The sequence below is a fragment of the Gorilla gorilla genome, chromosome 4 (genome assembly GCF_029281585.2).
Source record: "Gorilla gorilla gorilla isolate KB3781 chromosome 4, NHGRI_mGorGor1-v2.1_pri, whole genome shotgun sequence".
NCBI classification, from domain to species: domain Eukaryota; kingdom Metazoa; phylum Chordata; class Mammalia; order Primates; family Hominidae; genus Gorilla; species Gorilla gorilla.
This window is the reverse complement of record NC_073228.2, coordinates 164,989,523-165,007,988: the sequence shown is the minus strand read 5'-3', so window position 1 is coordinate 165,007,988 and position 18,466 is coordinate 164,989,523. Positions and strand designations below refer to the sequence as shown.

Here is an 18,466-nt window from a genome sequence, read left to right as displayed (position 1 = left end):
CCTTGCATCCTGGTATAAATCCCATTTGGTCATAATGAATGATCTATTTAATGTGTTGTTTAACTTTGTTTGCCAATCTGTTGTTGAAGATATTTGCATCAATATTTATCAAGGATATTGACCTGTAGTTTTCTTTTTTTTTTTTTTGGATGCGTACTTTTCTGGTTTTGGTATCACGGCAGTACTGGTGTCGTAGAATAAGTTTGAAATTTTTCCACCTCCTCTATTTTTTGCAATAGTTTGAATAGGATTGGTATTAATTTTTCCTTAAATGTTTGGTTAAATTCAGCAGTGAAGCCATCGGGTTGCAGGTTTTTCTTTGCTTGGGACTTGTTATTATGGCTTTGACCTCATTGCTTATTTGTCTATTCTGGTTTTGGATTTCTTTGTTCTTCAATCTTTGTAGTTATATGTATCTAGGAATTTATCTATTTCTTCTAGGTTTTTCAATTTTTGGCATATAGTTGTGCATAGTAATCTCTAATGATTCTTTGAATTTTTGTGATATCAGTCGTAGTATCTCTTTTATCTCTGATTTTATTTTTTAGAATTTTCTCTCTCAGTCAATCTGGCTAAAGGTTTGTCAAATTTTCTTTATCTTTTTTAAAAAACAACCTTTGTTTCATTGATCCTTTGTATTTTTACTTCAATTTCATTTATTTCTTCTTTGATCTTTACTATTTCTTTTTTTTCTGCCATTCTAGGATAAAAGTTTTTCCTTCAACCCTTTAAATATGTCATGCCATGCTCTCCTGGCATGTAAGATTTCCACTGAGAAGTCTTCTGCCAGACATATTAGAGCTGCTTTGTAAGTTTTTTGTTTCTTTTATCTTGCTGTTTTTAGGATTCTTTCTTTATCCTTGATCTTTAGGAGTTTGATTATTAAATGCCTTGAAGTAGTCTTCTTTGGATTAAACCGGGTTGGTGTTCTATAATCCTCCTGCACATAAATATTGATATCTTTCTGTAGGTTTGGAAAGTCCTCTGCTATTACCCCTTAGAATAAATTCTCTACCCCTATCTCTTTCTCTTCCTCTTCTTTAAGGCCAATAGCTCTAAGATTTGCCCTTTTGAGACTATTTTCTAGATCTCATGGGCATGTTTCATTCTTTTAACTCTTTTTTTCTTGTTTCTCCTCTGTGTATTTTCAAATAGCCTTTCTTCAAGCTCATTGGATATTTTTTCTGTTTGATCAATTCCACTATTGGGAAACTTTGTTGAATTCTTCAGTATGTCAGTTCAATTTTTCAGCTCCAGAATATCTGCTTGATTTTTTAAAAATTATTTCAATCTCTTTGTAATTTATCTGATAGGATTCTTAATTCCTTCTCTGTGTTATCTTGAATTTTGTTGAGCTTTGTCAAAACAGCTATTTTAAATTCTCTGTCTGTAGGTCACACATCTCTGTCACTCTGGGATTGTCAGTGGTTCCTTAGTTCATTTGATGAGGTCATGGTTTCATGGACAATATTGATTTGATGAGGTCATGGTTTCATGGACAATATTGATGCTTGTGAATGTTTTTTGATGTCTGGGTGTTGAAGACTTAGGTAGTTTTTATAGTCTTCAGTCTGGGCTTATTTGCACCCATCCTTCTTAGGAAGGCTTTCCAGGTATCAAAAGAGAATTGATTGCTGTGATCTGAAGCTTTGGTCACATCTGCATTGGGGATCATCTCAAGCCTAATAACACTGTGACACTAGCAAACTCAAAGAGTTACCATGTCAGTGGTCTTGGATAAGATCTGGAAGAATTCTCTAGAATGGAAAGCAGAGACTCTTATTCTCCTCCCTACTTTCCCATTAATAAACAGAGGTTCTCTCTCTTTCCATGCTAAGTTGCATGGAGCTAGGGGAGGGAAGACACAAGCAACCGTGTGGCCACCAACACTGGGACTGTGCTGTATCAGACCCAAATCCAGCACAGGACTGAGTCTCACCCAATGCCCATGGCAGTCACTGCTTGGCTACCACTGATTTTACTCAAGCACCCAGGACTCCTCAGTCAGCAGATGAGGAATCCAACAAGGCTTGTGTCCTACCCTTCAGAGTGGTGAGGTCTCTCCTGGCCCAGGACAGGTCCAGAATGTTGTCTGAGACCCAGGGCCTGAAGTTGGGAACATTATGAATCTACCTGGTGCTCTATCCTACTGCAGCTGAGCTGACATCCAAGCCATAAGACAAAGTCTTTGCTCTTTCCTCTTCTTTCCTCTTGAAGAAGGAATTCCTCTCCATGGATATCACCACCTATAGGCCCATGAGGATTACTGCCTGGTTACTGTAAATGTTCACTCAAGACCCCAGGGCTCTTTATTCAGCTTTTGTGAATGCTTCTAGGCCTGAGTCTCTCCTTTCAGTGTAGTGGGCTCCTCTCTGGCCCAGGGTGGGTCCAGAAATGCTGTCCAGGAGCCAATGCCTGGAATCAGGGGCTCCAGGAAACCACTTTGTGCTCTACCTCACTGTGGCCAGATGGTGCCCAAGCTGCAAGACTAAGTCCCCTTTACTCTTTTCTTTTCCTCTAGCAGAAGGAATCTCTCCCCATGGCCACCATAGCTGGTAATGTTCTGGGTCACACCTGAAGCTAGGATGGCCCTGGGTCTCACCTAAGTGAGAACTGCTTGGATACCACTGATGTTTATTTTCAAGGCCCAAAGGCTCTTTAGTCAGCAGGTGATTAATCCTGCTAGGACTAGGTCTTTCCCTTCAGGGAAATGGCTTCCCTAATGACCTAGAGTGTATTTAGAAATGTCCTCTGGGAGCTAGGGCTTGGAATGCAGGCCTCATGACTCTGTCTGGTGCCCTATCCTACTGTGGCTGAGCTGGTATCCAAGTTGCAAGACAAAGTCTTCTTTACTCTTTCCTCTCCTCTCCTGAAGGGGAAGCTGTGAGCTGCACTGTGTGGGGTTGGGGAAGGGGTGGCACAAGCACTCTGTTGGCTTCTCTGACTTGTGTCTCACTGTGTCATATGTCCCCCAAGTTCACTGACTCTGAACCAAACGCAGCACCAGAACTTGCCCAGCAATTGCAGTCCTTATAGCCTAGACTGTCTTTCAAGTTTGTTTAGGACCCTAAACCATTTTGGCCTGTGGTGGCAGGGCTGCCAAGACTTAGGTTCTGATCTCTGCAATGGGTAACTCCCTTCTGGCCAGGGCTGGTCTAAATGCTACCTCTGCGGGCTCCAGTTGAGTTTTGCCCCATGTTGCTTTCTACTGTGACAGGGCAGGACTCAGTTCCAATGCAAAGTCCCACCATCACTGTGCTCTCCCTCCCCCAACAGCATAGATTCTCTCTCCATACCATGTGGCTGTTTCTGAGGGATGGGTGAGGGGTGATGTCAGCAATTCAAGACTGTCTTTTTTACCCTTTTCAATGCCTCTTTCCTTGACATGATGCTAAAACCACATACTGTGATTGCTCACCTGATTTTTGGCTCTTATGACGGTGCTTTCTTTTGTGAATAGTTGTTCAATTTTGGTGTTTCTGCTGGGGAGACAATTACTAGATGCTTCTATTTGGCCATGTTGCTCTGCCTCACTCCTAACATTTATATTAAACTTAAGAACCAAGATAGCAAGTGTGGACCTGTGCCCATCAATAACTCTGGTCTTTGCAAAAAGCCATAATTCTACAATGAAAGTAATGAAGAGTTGAATAAAAGAACAGCATAGTATATTACAGTAGAGAATATCAATATTTACCCTAACCAGTAAAATGTAAGATTAGACTGATTTTTATAAATAACGTATGCCAATTAAAAACATTTTGTTTCTATTATCCAAGTAAGGTAATGTTTATGGGTATTAAAACATTGGTGAACAAGAATGCATTAGACCCAGACATCAATTGTCAATTGAAGAATCGTCTCTTTAACAAATGGTGCTTTGAGAGCTGAATATCTACATGTAAAAAGATAATGTTAGACCCATACCTCAATTCATATACAAATATCAACTCAAAATGGATCCAAGACCCAAATGTTAGAGTTAAACCTGTAGAACTCTTAGAAGAAACCATAAGGATAATATTAATAACCTTAATTTTGGAAAAGGATATTTATATATTATACCAGAAGCACAATTAACAGAAAAAAATAAATTGGACTTTATCAAAATCAGAAATGCTTCTGCATCAGAGAACAGTATCAAGAAAGTGAAAAAACAACATAAAAATGGGAGAATATAGTTACAAATCATGTATTTGAAAAAGATCTAATATCCAGAATAGATAAAGAACTCTTACAATTCAACAACAAAAAGACACACCATCCAATTATTTTTAAAATGGGCAAAGTAATTGAATTGATATTTCTCCAAAAAAGATACATAAATAACTGGCAAGCACACGCAATGATGCTCTACATCATTAGTTATTAAGAAAATACAATTAAAACCACAATTAGATACAGCTTCACACTCATTAGTCTATAAATTTTTAAAAATACACAAACCATAACATGTTGTAATAACTTGTTTAATAATAAAATAATAACAACAAAGAAAATAACAAGTTTTGGTGAGAATGTTAAAAAACTGGAAGCTTTACCCATTGCTGGTGGGAAAGTAAAATAGTGCAGCAACTGTGAAAAACAGTTTGGTGGGTTGTCAAAATGTTAAACATAGTTACTATATGACTAAGAATTCTACTCCTAAATATATATCCAAAAAAACTGAAAACAGGTATTCAAAAAATCTTGTATGCAAATGTTCATAATAGTACTATTCAGAATAGCCAAAAAGTGGAAACAGATTTTTAAAATGTGATATATGCATACAATGGAATATTATTCAGCCATAAAAAGAAATGCAGTACTGATAATGCCACAATGTGAAAGGTCACATATTGTATAATTCTGTTTATACGAAATACCCCAAATAGGCAAATACCTAGAGAAAGAAAGCCAATTAGTGGCTTCTAGGAGTTGGGAGGTAGGGGTGGAAATGAACAAGAGTGACTGCTTAATGAATATGGCTTTCCTTTTCTGGTGATAAAACTGTTTTGAAACTAGACAGAGTTGATAGTTTGATAACATTGTGAATATACTAAATTTCACTGAATTTTATGCTTTAAAGTGGTTAATTTTATGTTATGAAATTTTGCCTTTTAAAAAAGTGATGCATTGTATTGAGGTGGAAATCCACATGCTGATATGTTTGCAGTGCGGCTTTTCTGGTTTTGTTTTTTTCTTTAGTTCCTAATAAAACAAGTGCAAGCAAGGAAAACATAAGAATATATGAGGCACAATTTGAGTATACAGCCCCATTTTCATGTATTGATTAAATCTACATAAATAAATCCAGAAAAGTCAGATTCTTTCAGTCCTCTTGAAGAATATAAAATCTGAAATCAAAGACATTTTTAGGGTGGCAAGTTGAGTTCTTTGATTCTGTTTTCATGAGATATAAAAGATACTTTTCCCTAAATGGGAAGAGAAGAGATATCATTTTTCAACAAATCCAATTCTCCCATTTTGCTTACATCTCTCCCAGGGGACTTTATTCCACAGGTTTATGTATTCACAACTCAAACTTTGAAACCTAACATCTTTTTAAACTAAATTTTTATGAATTCCAAGATTCTTTAACTTCTTTTCAAAAATAAAAATTCAAAATAAATACAATTTTGCCCTGGGCCTGAATCATATAAAAGCACTCAGATTTATCAAAACTCAAAAGATGATCATATTTGAAAGCTGCCAAAAGTGAATATGCAAGAGCAGGGTCGAAATTTCTAAAAGCACAGCACCGATAGCCAATAAACTTACTATGCCCTGACTGCCAAAACATACTGAATTCTCTAATTACTGTAATGTGTAATTTTTTCAATGCTTTGAATAAGATACAGCCGATGCATGATAGCCTCAATCTACAGAAACTAAAAAAGGCCCAGAATCTTTTGAGACATAACTTTTTCTCAAAATCCTAAATGTAAAACCAAAACATTTACTATTGAACGATGTTGTTTCAAAATAAATGGCTAGAATAATACACTACTGATGGTCAAAAACTTATGGCTTCTGAGAGCCTATCACAAAGGCCTCTATCCTAACTGGAAGGGCCAGAAGGTCTTACCAGGAGAGGATGATATTTGAGCTGAGATCTTAAGGAGGAATGAGAGTCACTGAGAAAAACAAAACAAAACAGGAAACCAGTTGACAGCACAGATGTAATGGTACTAGTAGGGTGGCAGCCAATCTAGAAAGAGGTGACCGGATTCAACAGGTATTTAGGGAGCGAAGTTAACAAAGTAACAAAATCACACATAGTTGAAATATACAGGAAGTGTTTTTAAAACAGCATCTAGTAGTAATGGCAGAGTAAGACCCTAACTGATGACTCCCCAGAAATAATTTTTAAAAACCTATAAAATCTAAACATAATAAAAAGAGCAGCGACCTGAGGTACTGGAGACTGAGCAGAAGGCAGACTTAAGTGGAGAGTGCGCATTCTGAGCAGAAGAGAGGAGTTGAACAAGGAACATCTTATTACCACAGCTTTCAGCCTAGGGCTAAGCGCAGTCGCTATGACTGACATGCAGTGGCAGAGTGCAACTGAAAAAAAAATGCATTTTTTTTTTCTAGCAGAGGGAACTGAGGCTGCTGAAGAGAATGGGAGAATGCCAGAGGGGAAAAAAGGGGATCTCCAAATTCTTTCTACCCACATCTCCAATTAATCCCCGGACCACACATGGGCAGAATCAGAACAGCTCAGCTAAAGAAAAAATCTGCAGATTACAGATATAGGTACACTTATGTGAAGGTAGATGAGCAGACATTATCAAATTTGAAGAAATAAAAATGTTTTAAATAAATAAATAAAATAGAGCCTCAGGGACCTCTTAAATTGTATCAAAGCATCCAACACATATGCAACTGGAAACCCAGAAGGAGAGGGTAAAAATTCTAAAATTATGACAGCAAGTTTTTGAAAATAATGACTCAAAAACCTCTATATTTAATAGAAGAAATTTTCAGATACAAGATAGTTAATGAACATAAAGTAGAAGAAACATGAAGAAGCCTGCACTGAGGTTTATCTCACAGTCAAACTGTTAAAGGCCAAAGATGAAAAGCAAATCTTGAAGGCAGCAAAGAAAAAATGACACATTGCTTACAAAAGAACAACGATCCAACTAACATCTGATTTCCCAGAAACCACAGAGGCCAGAAGAGTAGAACAATATTTTTAAGGTGCTGAAAGAAACAGAAAACAGTTGTACCAAATTCTACATGCAGGAAAAAAAAATTCCTTTCAAGAGTGAAGACAGGTTCAGGCTAAGACAAACTGAGAGACTTTTTTTTTTCTAGCACAGATGCTTAAGGAAATCTTACATACTGAAAAGAAATGATGCCAGATAAAAACTCAGATCCTTAGACAATACTGAAGAGCATTGAAAATGGTAAATATCTGGATAAATTCAAAATGTTATTTTATTCTATTTTATTTTACTCGTACTTTCTTATGAGGAAGATTATATAAATTATACAACAGGTAAAAGAAAAATTTATTATAGTTATGAATTTATAACACATAGAATATGTTTATAACAGTATAACAAAGTTTTGGGTATACATGGATGTAGACTACTGCAAAGTTTCTGTATTTGTGTGAAGAGGCACGACCTTCACTCTAAATGCACTGAATCTTGTTTTCTGTAAGACAACAATTTTTAAAAATGCAATGAAGTATAAAAAGCATTTGAAGAGAATGCAGAATGCTGAAGAATGTTTTAGGAGATTTTGGGGCTAACTGGTTCCATGTGAGAACAGGATCAGATTTCTCATGGGCTGTGACAGCCAGGGAGGTGTGCTACTTGAATCTCCCTTGAAGAAAGAACTTGTCATTCTGTTGCAAGTAGTTGAGCAAGCTGACAGCTTTCAGTTTTTAACACCTTCACAAGACTCTTTAGTTTTCAAGTGGAATCTATGCTCCTCCTGAGCAACTCCAGCTAAAGACTAAGCATGGTGAGGATTCTAGGGCCAGCGTATTTTTCTCCAATCCAAAACTCCTGTAATGGGAAATATTTGCTCCAGAGATCCCCTTTGGGTTGGTCAAGACTTTTTTCATTTCTGCACTGTGGTTGGAAGCTTCTCTGCCCACTATTTTTCTTTTCTTTTTCTCTTTCACACCCGATAAAACTCATACTCCTAACTCCACATAGTCATCTATTTCCCAGAGGACACAATTAACACAGCTTCCATTCCAAAGCTAGGACCGCACCTGCCTGCTTTAACAGCTTCTACGGTTTGAAAGTCCTCTCCAAAACTCATGTTAATATTTAGTTGACATTGTGGTGATGTTATCAAGAAATGAGACCTTTAAGAGGTGATTCAGTCATGAGGGCTATGCCCTTATGAACAGATCAATACCGTTATTTCAGAACTGAGTTCCTGATAAAAGGATGAGTTTGGCCCAACTTTCTCTCTCTGTCTTCAGGTGAAATTCCCCACCATGTGTTGCCTTCTGCCAGGTTATGACACAGCAAGAGGAGCCTTACCAGAAGTGGTCTCTCAGTCTTGGGCTTCCCAGACTCCAGGACTGTGAGCCAAATAAATCTCTTTTCTTTATAAATTTCATCTGGTATTCTGTTATAGCAACACAAAATGGACTAAGATAATAGCTTTCCCCAGATACCGTTGATGCATCTGAAGCAGGAGGAAGACATAATGAAGCATGCTTGAAGATTATAAGAAGGAATATTTTTCGACATTTTTATGCACATGCTGCTTCCACAAGAAGCACAAGAAAATGGCATAGAAGATGGACCTACATGGTGTAATTGCAAAAGAAAATGTCACAACTCCTATCCTGACTTTGCCTGCCCAGTGCAAAGGTGAGATCTGTATTTTAACATTTATAATGAACATTCACAATGGGCATTTGCTGAAATAGACCTGGCACTTGGAATAAATTCAAGCTATTTATATTTATTGTCACAACACATCGTTCATGGTAAAGAAGAGAATTTTATGCTATTTTTTCATTCCTCACTAAAATAGATATGTGACGATTATGCAAGGATAAAAGTGATGTGAATAAAAATGTAAGAATGAAGCAAATCTCTTAGGTGTCACTGGTCTTGAGAGAATACTACAATCAGGAGGCAGCTCTTTTAACAAGAAAGAAAAAGATAATGTTCATAATAGAAACACATACAAAGCAATTTTGCATTTTTTTTCTGAAGGATAATATTGAGCTCCAAAAGAAGTTACTGGTCAGTTTAACACTTCACTGATCAGAAAGTTGAAACTTGGAGGACAGTGGAAATTTGCTCAGTATAAAAAAAAAGAGCACAGGCCCAGGCATGGAACTTGATTGCATTACATATTAATTGTGGTCACTGTCTCTGAACCTAATGTCCTCATCAGCAACTTGAGCAGAATAACACCTGGCAGGAACATTATGCAAATGAAATAAGAGGAAAAGATAAACCAATCTATCATAATTCTTGACTTCTAAAGGACTCACAAATGGTTACGTTATCAATTTTATTGGTAACAAATTGTTTATCCACAGCCCCTCTGCTATTCCTAACCAATAAACTGGAGTTGAATGAAAAAGTAATTGTGATGTATAGAACTTGAACCAAACTGATTGGGGTCGAAGAAATTTAATAAATCATCTGAGGGTAATAGCTGAAACTGCAATGGCAGCAGTGACATTCCTATAAAGAGAAGGGATGTTGAATGTGGTAGTTCATGTTTGAAACAAAAGGAGAGGAAAAATTAGGAAATAAAAAGAGCAAAACATTCTAAGCAAATGTTGAGAGAATGAGAAGACAAGCCACAGACTGAGAGAAAATATTTGCAAAAGACACATCTGATAAAGGACTATTACCTAAAATATACAAAGAACTCTTAACACTCGACAATAAGAAAACAATCTGATTTTAAAACAGGCCAAAGATCTTACCAAATAAGATGTTACAGATGGCAAATAAACATATGAAAACATTCTATATCATGTGTCATCAGAAAAATGCAAAGTAAAATGAGATATCAGTACACAGCTATTAGAGTAACCAAAGCCATTGAATAACAACACCAAATGCACATAAGAATGTGAAGCAACAGAAACTCTCATACATTATTTATGAGAATGCAAAACCATATAGTCACTTGTAACACAGTTTGGCAGTCTCTTACAAAACTAAACATACTGTTACAAGATGACATAGATATCACACTCCTTGGTATTTACCAAAAGAGCTGAGCACCTATGTTCATAGACACACTTGCACATGAATGTTTCAGCAGCTTTATTTATAATTGTCAAAACCTGGAAGCAACCAGGATGTCCTTCAGTAGATGAGTGGACGAATAAACTGTGGTACGTCCAGATAATGAAATATTATTCACCACTGGAAAAGGAGCTATCAAGCCATAAAAAGACCTGTAGGAAACTTAAATTTAAACCTAAGTATTACTCAGTGGAAGAAATCAATCTAAAAAGCCAGCATACTATGATTTCAACTGTATGACATTCTGGAAAAGGTGAAACTATGAAGACAGTGAAAAGATGAGTGGTTGCTAGTCCTTAGGGTGGGAGAGGGATGGATAGCTGGAGTACAGAGGGTTTTTAGGGAAGTAAAAATACTCTGTATGATATTCTAATTATGGATACAGGTCGTTATATATTTGTACAACCCACTGAATGTGTATTTTAAATCACCTTTGTATTCCTGGGATATATCTAACATGATCGTGGTATGGTCTTCATATTTTATAAGTCCTGAGCTGGTCAAAGGAAATTGACATTGTTTCTGACTTTCTTATCTAAGTTCTGCAAAGTCAATAAATGTGACATATCATACCAACTGAATGAAAGACAAAAACCATATTATCATCTTAATAGATGCAGTAAAAGTATTTAATAAAATTCAACATCCCCTTATGATAAAAATTCTCAATGAATTAGGCATGTAAGGAACATACCTCAACATAATAAAAGTCTTATAAGAGAAACCCACAGATAACATCATATTGAATGAGTAAAGGTCAAAAGACTTTCCTCTAAGAACTGGAACAAGACAAGGAAATCTACTTTTTACATTCTTGTTATAGCATAGTATTTGGATGAAAATAGACACATAGACCAATGGAACAGAATAGAGAACCCAGTTATAAATCCACATACTTTCAGCCAACTGATTTTTGAAAATGCACCAAGAACATATTTTGAGAAAAGGACATCCTCTTCAATAAATAGTGTTGGGAAAACTGAATATCCATATGCAGAAGAATCAAACTAGACCCTTATGTCTCACTATATATAAAAATTAACTCAAAATGCATTAAATTTAAATGTAAGACCCAAAACTATGAAACTACTAGAAGAAAACAGAGGACAAACACTTCAGGACATTGGTCTCAGCAAAGATTTTATGACTAAAACTTCAAAAACACAGGCAGCAAAAGAAAAAATATACAAATAGGACTATATTGAGCTGCAAAGCTTCTGCCCAGCAAAGAAAAAAATAAAGAGACAACTTGTAAAATGTGAGAAAATATTTCCAAATTATTCATCATACAAGAGACTAGTATTCGGAATAAACAAGGAATTTCAAACAACTCAACAGCAAATAACAGAATCCAATTAAAAAGTGGGCAAAAGAACTGAATAGACATTTCTCAAAAGAAGACCTACAAATGGCCAAGATACATAAAAAAATGCTCAGCATCACTAATCATCAGAGAAATGCAAAGCAAAGCCACAATGAGATATCATCTTATCCCAATTAGAATGCTTATTATCAAAAAGACAAAAAAAATGCTGGTGAGGATAGGGAGAAAAGGGATTCTTACACACTGTTGCTAGGAGTGTAAATTAGTATAGCCATTATGGAAAACAGTATGGATGTTCCTCAAAAAAACAAAAATAGAACTAACATGCAATTCAGAAATTCTACTACTGGGTATTTATCCAAAGGAAAGGAAATCAGTGTATCAAAGGGATAACCTGCACCCCCATGTTTACTGCAGCTCTATTCACAATAGCCAAGATATGGAATCAACCTAAGTGTCATGAAAGAATTAATGAATAAAGAAAATATTATATATATATATATATATATATATATATATATACACACACAATAGGACTATATTGAGCTGCAAAGCTTCTGCCCAGCAAAGAAAACAATAAAGAGACAACCTGTAAAATGTGAGAAAATATTTCCAAATTATTCATCACACAAGAGGCTAACATTCAGAATAAAAAAGGAATTCAAACAACTCAACAGCAAATAACAGAATCCAATTAGAAAGTGGGCAAAAGAACTGTATATATATATATATATATATATATATATATAATACACAAACACACACACACACACACACAACGGAATAAAATTTAGTATTAAAAAAGAATGAAATCCTGTCATTTGTAGCAACGTGAATGGAACTGGAAGTCATTATGTTACATGAAATAAGCCAGGCACAGAAGGAAAAATACCACATATTCTCACTCATATGTGGGAGCTAAAAAAAAAAAGTTTCAGCTCATGAAAGTTGAGAGTAGAATTGTGGGTATTAGCAGCTGGGAAAGGAAGTAGGTGGGGAGGTTGGGAAGAGGTTGGTTAATAAATACAAAATTATGGCTACATTGGGGGAATTAGTTCTGGTGTTTGCAGCACTATAGGGTAAATATGATTAACTATAATTTTTTGAATATTTTCAAAAAGCTATAAGAGAGGACTTTAAATGCTCACAACACAAAGAAATAATAAATATTTGAGGTGGTGTTTATGCTAATTATCCTTATGCGATCATTTTACATTGTATACGCATAGCAAAATATCACTCTGTATCCTGTAAATATGTACAATTATTACTTATCAACTAAAAATAGAAGGGAGAAAAATTAAAGATGGAGATTAGGAGCCCAGAACACCAAGTGATTAAAAACGCTGATACTGGTATCAGACTTTCTGGGCTTAAGGTTTGGCTCCATCACTGTAACCTTAAGTTATTAACCTCTCTGTTCCTCATTTTTCTCAACTGCAAAAGGCAGGTGATGACAGTACCTAATTAAGAGAGTGGATGATTAAATGAGATATTCTTATGAAATGTTTAGATCACAACTCCAGAGTGAGCTTTAATTTTTTAGCTATTATTAATATCTCATCAATTATTAACCCTATTAGAGTGACTACTGTTTTGGCAGAGAAGAGAGGTGATAAGTGCTTAAAAATTATTATGGATGGGAAAAGCTGAACTTTTCTATAGTTTTCCTCCCACACACAGCAATCTTGATCTTGCTTCCCTAGTGGTTTTTAGAAGTAAACTTAAGAATGGAAGAAAAGCAGGCAGAGCAGTAAGAAGGCAAACGTGGACACGTGCAGTGGCTCACGCCTGTAAGTCTAGCACTTTAGGAGGCCAACGCAGGTGGATCACTTGACGTCAGGAGTTCATGACCACCCTGGCCAACATGGTGAAACCCCGTCTCTACTAAAAATACAAAAAGTAGCTGGGCGTAGTGGCACCCGCCTATAATCCCAGCTACTCAGGAGACTGAGGCAGGAGAGTCGCTTGAACCCGGGAGGCGGAGGTTGCAGTGAGCCAAGATTATGCCACTGCACTCCAGCCTGGGTGACAGAGCAAGACTCCGTCTCTTCTGTCTAGCAGAGTTGAAGCTTATATTGTTATTTTTAAAGATCCTTTCAGTCATGTGTTAAATACAGTAACATCCACTTTACAGATGAGGAAACTGAGCCTCAGAGAGTCTCACAAAAACACCCAAGGCCACAGAGCTGGATGCAGCAGAGTGGGGATTGGATCAGCCTGAGGCCCCAAGCCAGAGCCAAAGGTAAGAGGGGCAGAAGAGAACAGCTCATCATATAAAGCTTTACAATTAACAAGGTGCTTCTTGTATTTGATTTTATTTCAAATACATAGAAGTTTGGTAAGGTAAGTAAATCTGATACATTGGATTTTATAGATGCCAGAAATGAAACTCAGAAAGAAAGGTTACATGATATGCCCAAGGTCACACAAGCAATATGCAGAGGAGCCAGGAGTACAAGGCAGGGGATGCGGTTCCAATCCCACCTTCTTGCTCCATTCTCAATGGACTGGAGGACAGAGAGGAATCGGAAGCAGTGTCTTCAACCATCCCAAAGAAGAGGAGTGTAATCTATGTCTTCTGAAAGTTTGCTTGAAAATTTCCCTTCTCCTAATCCAACCTCAATTATTATAAAACATTGTAAGCTTCATGAGGGCAAGAAAAAAAATATTTTACGTGACTATAGTCCCAGTACCTATCACAATGCCTGCATTGGGTAAGAACTTGACACATATTTGTTGAATAAATCAGTGTATTAAATAGATATAAAGAGAGTGGCAAGCCCTCAAATCCCAGATAAGAATGAATTTGGGCTGGGTGCTGTGGCTCATGCCTTTAATCCCAAAAGTTTGGGAGGCCAAGGTGGGAGAATTGCTTGAGCCCAGGGGTTCAAGACCAGCTTGGGCAACACATTAGGACCCCATCTCTACAAAAAATAAAAATAAAATTAACTGGGCATGGTGGCATCCACCCATAATCCCAGCTATGCGGGAGGCTGAAGAGGGAGAATCACTTGAGCTCCAGAGGTCGAAGTTGCAGTGACCTGTGATCATGCTGCTACACTCCATGTAGCATGTCTTACACTGCATGACAGTGTAAGACCCTGTCTGGGGGAAAAAAAAGAAAAAAGAAAGAAACAAACTTGCCTATGCGAACTTTAACCACCATCAAGTAAGCTCTGGTTATGTGGCATGGATGCATCTTGAATAAATTTTAGTTATATTTTTCAGATTTTGGGGGGGTTTCTCTATACAATAGCATTTTCCCCCTCCGAAATGTAAATATCTAGATTTTCAGTGGTCCCCAAACTTCTGTTTTCTTCCACGAAGAAATAGAATATCTCATCAAGCACATGACCCAATAGCCTTCAGAGTAACCCCAGCCCTGTAGCCTCAGGCCTGCATCCAAGGAACCACTACTAGGAAGCCTGGTACATGTCCTTGGCCTCCTGCCAGGTCATATGACTGAGAATGAGGATTTACTTTTCAGAGTTTAATTACACAAAGAGTTAAGTTATTCACCTTCTGCAGCAATCAACCCAACATGAATTAATGTGACTCTTAAGGCTAGAATAACATAACATGGCACACCATATAAAAGCCAATAAATAGTGGGAAAGGTACATTTTACTTATCAGAAAAAGAATGAATAAGAAAATCTAACTCTTATGGCAGAGCAAACACACTTGCTTTGTTAGCTTGCCAGATGGGGATCTGAGGTCCGAGAGGTAGGGATTGAGCCGTGGGGTGCCTCCTCACACTAATGAGGTTTGCCCTAGAATTCGAGGAGACAGATGGATCTGCAGGTTGGAACCCCTCAGCAATCTCCCTGGGAGCTGGCATGATTACATTGGGCCAATTCCTGCCTCTGATCGCTGCCCCTTTCTCTGCCCTCTCTCCCTCTCCTACCTCCTCTTCAACTTGTTTTTGTGGATTTTGTAATGCTCTGTGCCATGGTAAATATTCTTCCTTGTGTACCTCCATCTGCATCTCACTGACTGTTTTTCTGGCCTCCCAGGATTCTCTCTCCCTTTTTTCCTTTTTGTTCTCCTTTTCCTCCAGTATTTTAGTCTGTAACAGCTCCATCTTGATTTTTTTTTCCTGACCCCATTAAATTCCTGTTTATTCACAACCGTTTCAGAATGGGGCTATATGGCTTAATGAAAAGGAAAAGAACACGCTATTAAAAGCTCTCACTTCTGTGTCTGGTACTTGATTTAAAGGGTTTCCTACTGGAAAAAAAAAAAAGTGAAAGAAAACACTGGCCATTCCGGGAAGTATAGTGGTCTTCCTACCTGCTTCAAGCCTTTAGAATGCTGTATATCTTAGCTAATGAGAATGATCTAATCTCACACTGAGAGGCGACAGCATGCTGGCAGCCCTCGCTCACTCTCCGCGCCTCCTCGGCCTTGGCACCCACTCTGGCCGCGCTTGAGTCCTTCAACCCGCCGCTGCACTGTGGGAGCCCCTTTCTGGGCTGGCCAAGGCCAGAACCAGCGCCCTCAGCTTGCAGGGAGGTGTGGAGGAAGAGGCACGGGCGGGAACCGGGGCTGCGCGCGGGGCTTGCGGGCCAGCGCGAGTTCTGGGTGGGCACGGGCTCGGCGGCCCGCACTCGGAGTCGCCAGCCGGCCCCGCCGGTCCCGGGCAGTGAAGGGCTTAGCACTTGGGCCAGCAGCTGCTGTGCTCAACTTTTCACTGGGCCTTAGCTGCCTCCCCGCAGGGCAGGGCTCGGGCCTGCCATGCCTGAGCCTCCCCCCGCCAGCCGTGGGCTCCTGCACGGCGGGAGCCTCCCTGACGAATGCTGCCCCCTGCTGCACAGCGCCCAGTCCCAGCGACCACCCAAGGGCTGAGGAGTGCAGGCGCATGGTGCCAGACTGGCAGCAGCTCCACCTGCGACCCCTGTGAGGGATCTACTGGGTGAAGACAGCTGAGCTCCTGAATCTGGTGGGGACTTGGAGAACCTTTACCTCCAGCTAAGGGATTGTAAATACACCAATGGCACTCTGTATTTAGCTCAAGGTTTGTAAACACATCAATCAGCACCCTGTGTCTAGCTCAGGGTTTGTGAATGCACCAATTGACACTCTTTATCTAGCTACTCTGGTGGGGACTTGGAGAACCTTTGTGTCCACACTCTGTATCTAGCTAATCTAGTGGGGAAGTGGAGAACTTTTGTGTCTAGCTCAGGGATTGTAAACACACCAATCAGCACCCTGTCAAAGCAGACCAATCAGCTCTCTGTAAAATGGACCAATCGGCTCTCTGTAAAATGGACCAATCAGCAAGATGTGGGTGGGGCCAGATAAGAGAATCAAAGCAGGCTGCCTGAGCCAGTAGTGGCAACCCTCTGGGGTGCCCTTCCACAGTGGATGCTTTGTTCTTTGGCTCTTTGCAATAAATCTTGCTGCTGCTCACTCTTTGGGTCCACACTGCCTTTATGAGCTGTGACACTCACGGGGAAGGTTTGCAGCTTCACTCCTGAAGCCAGCGAGACCACAAACCCACTGGGAGGAATGAACAACTCGAGGCGCGCCACCTTAAGAGCTGTAACATTCACCATGAAGGTCTGCAGCTTCACTCCTGAGCCAGCGAGACCACCAACCCACCAGAAGGAAGAAACTCGGAACACATCCGAACATCAGAAGGAACAAACTCCGGACACGCCGCCTTTAAGAACTGTGACACTCACCACGAGGGTGCGCGGCTTTATTCTTCAAGTCAGTGAGACCAAGAACCCACCAATTCCGGACACAACACTGTGAGACACGAGTGGATTTTCATGCATCGTAACAGATTCACCATAAATACCATAGTCCCCAGGCATCAAATATCATGCCAGAAGCATGTGATACACTGGCGTGGGGAACTGGTTAACTGATCTCTTAAGTGCACAGGATTCTAGAGCCAATCCCTCTAGTGGAGTTTGAATATAACAGTCCTCCTGTGGACTATTTAATCTTCCTCTGAACTTCACCAATAGCAGAAATAGTGCTCTTGCAGAAGTAAAAGTATACTTTTTATGAATACAGGGAGTGATGTGGTATATTCAGACAATGTTCAGTCCTTAAAAAAGGAAATCTTGTCACATGCAACATGGATGAAACTTGAGGACATCATGCTAAGTGACATAAGCCAATCATGAAAGGGTAAATACTAGACGATTCCACTCATATTGGGTATCTAACCTAGTCAAACTCATCAAAGTGGAAAGTAGAATGGGGGTTGCCAGGAGAAAGGGGAGAGGAAAATGGAGAGAAGTGTGAAATGGATATAGAGTTTCAGTTTTGCAACATGATAAAATTATGGAGATCTGTTACCTCCAGGCCTTTAGAGATGCTACTCCATTACCCAGAACACTGTTCTGCTTGCTCATTTATTGGCTAACTGCTACTCTCTGACATTTTGATTGGAACATCCATTCCATCCTCAGAGAAGCATTCAGCATTCTCTTACCTCCAAGATAAAGTTAGTTCTTTTCTACATTCGTGTCAAACATGACCACAGTTATTGCTACTGATATAATTGCTTCTCTCACCTACAGGCAACAAGGACATACCTGTCTGTCTTACCACTTTAACACCTAGCACAATACTGGGAACTTCACAAACAGGAAAGCATGCAACCATGACATAAAAATGATGAGCCTTGGAGGAAAACTCTAACCAACTTCCCTACAAAGACATTCTTGAATGGCCCCCAGGTATTCTGGCTTTCTTGCTATTCTAACAGAACAGGTATATTCCCGACATGTGCTCTACTCTGCCTGTTCCCTTTGCCTAAAATGTGTGTCTTCCTCCTAGTTACTTGTTTAGCTGACTCACTTGTTTCAAGTGCTTCTCAAATATCGCTTTTAATGAGGTCTTAAATGCTATTAATTGAATACTGAACTCCCGTCTGCAATTGGCCC

At 38.9% G+C, this 18,466-nt stretch overlaps 1 long non-coding RNA gene across 2 annotated transcripts in view; it reads left to right on the top strand.

The window, feature by feature from the left end:
* The window catches only part of LOC129533613 (uncharacterized), a 67,088-nt gene extending 48,840 nt beyond the window's left edge, over positions 1 to 18,248 (top strand). Inside the window, exons 2-3 of one of the 2 annotated variants that reach the window (XR_008679884.2) lie at positions 13,697 to 13,804; positions 18,101 to 18,248. This is a non-coding gene — a long non-coding RNA (uncharacterized lncRNA). Of the gene's footprint in view, positions 1 to 13,696; positions 13,805 to 13,936; positions 14,026 to 18,100 lie in introns of those variants that run through there. The other variant, XR_008679885.2, reaches the window with a different exon arrangement.
* Positions 18,249 to 18,466: the final 218 nt, after the last annotated feature.